At 25.8% G+C, this 1462-nt stretch overlaps 1 long non-coding RNA gene across 1 annotated transcript; it reads right to left on the bottom strand.

Moving 5' to 3' along the window:
• Positions 1-241: 241 nt before the first annotated feature.
• On the bottom strand, positions 242-1251 carry LOC124885661. Its single transcript, XR_007043066.1, has 2 exons — positions 1123-1251; positions 242-498 (listed from the first exon to the last, which is right to left on the bottom strand). It is a non-coding gene; the product is annotated as an uncharacterized LOC124885661 (long non-coding RNA).
• Positions 1252-1462: the final 211 nt, after the last annotated feature.

The following is a 1462-nucleotide window of genomic DNA, read 5'->3' on the forward strand; positions in this document are numbered from 1 at the left end:
AAAGAGGTTACATAAATTCCAACTAGTTTACTCTTAATTACACCTTATTCCAACTTTTATAAAAGTTACAAATAAATTATTTTATTATTTTTTTGATACATCCATTAACAAAAGATACATCTTTGGTGATACATCTAGTGAAGCAATTAATGCGCGCTAATTAAGAAAAATAACAGAAATTTACTCAATTAAGGAATAAATTACTCTTCATATCTTCAACTTAACAGACAAAAATTCTCAATAAACATAATTAGTTATTATGTATATTTTAAAAATATTCTTTCCCCATTTTATTTGCAGAATAAATCTTCTCCTTTTTTTTCTCTGTTTTTTATTGCTGCAATTTTTTTTCAACGATTTGTCAAGGCATGTCTCATTAAACATCTCAATTACATTTTTTGACAGAATTTCTTCAAACTCTTCTAAAAACTTGGCATTGCACGAGTTGTCAAATCTTGAAGGATGTTGGGGAATTTCATCAATGACATATTTCATATCCTGAAAATAGAGTTACTCATTAATTAAACGTATCAGTCAACTAAATTTGATAGATAAAAAATACATGAGATTCATTATAATATATTTGTAAACATATGAATAAAAAATTGAGATACATATTTTATATATGTATGAGTCATATAGAACAAAGATATGTTATGTATCTCTTTATATTTAAAATGTATCTTCTTCAATTGTAAAATGTATGATCTCTTTATGACATATTTAAGATATATTATGTATCTATAACTCCTACTTATGTATCTCAATGTATCTTTAGTAAAATATATAAGATATACGTTACACTAATCCTTTTAAAAATAAATAACTATAGGGAGATACATAAAAATATTTATGTAACATATGCAGAGACAAGATGAAAACGTATCTGATTCACTTAACTACGCATAGATCTGAGAAGTAACATAATTATAGAGAGATACATAAAAATACTTATGTAACATATGCATAGATTTGAAATGAAAAACGTATTTGATGCAATCCTAATATCCCTTTTCATATGCACAACTTCACTTGTCTGGGATTGAAAGAGAAGAAAAAATAATGAAATTCTTAACATTGTTTGAAGTTAAAATAAAAGAAAAAAAAATTAAAATCCTTTACATTGTTTGAGGTTGAAACAGAAGAAAAAACAATAAAATGCGTATGCGTGTATACAAGAAAAACTAACAAAAGAACTACTAAAAACGTTAAGAAGGAGAAAGAAGTGTGAGTTATGGAGGAAGAGGGAGAGAGAGAAACGGAAAGATAGGGAGGAGAAAGTTTTCTAAAAAATACTTTGAAGGGGGAGGAGGTTGGATATTAATGGTATTAAATCAATGAAGAGAAGATATTCATGCAAATTCTTGGGGGCAATTAGTATATCCTAATTTTTAGGATAGAAGTTATATATCTAAAAATTTAAAGAGAAAAAAATGTAAATTTGAGATTTTATAATTTTTAC

The sequence above is a fragment of the Capsicum annuum genome, chromosome 7 (genome assembly GCF_002878395.1).
Source record: "Capsicum annuum cultivar UCD-10X-F1 chromosome 7, UCD10Xv1.1, whole genome shotgun sequence".
Lineage (NCBI taxonomy): Eukaryota > Viridiplantae > Streptophyta > Magnoliopsida > Solanales > Solanaceae > Capsicum > Capsicum annuum.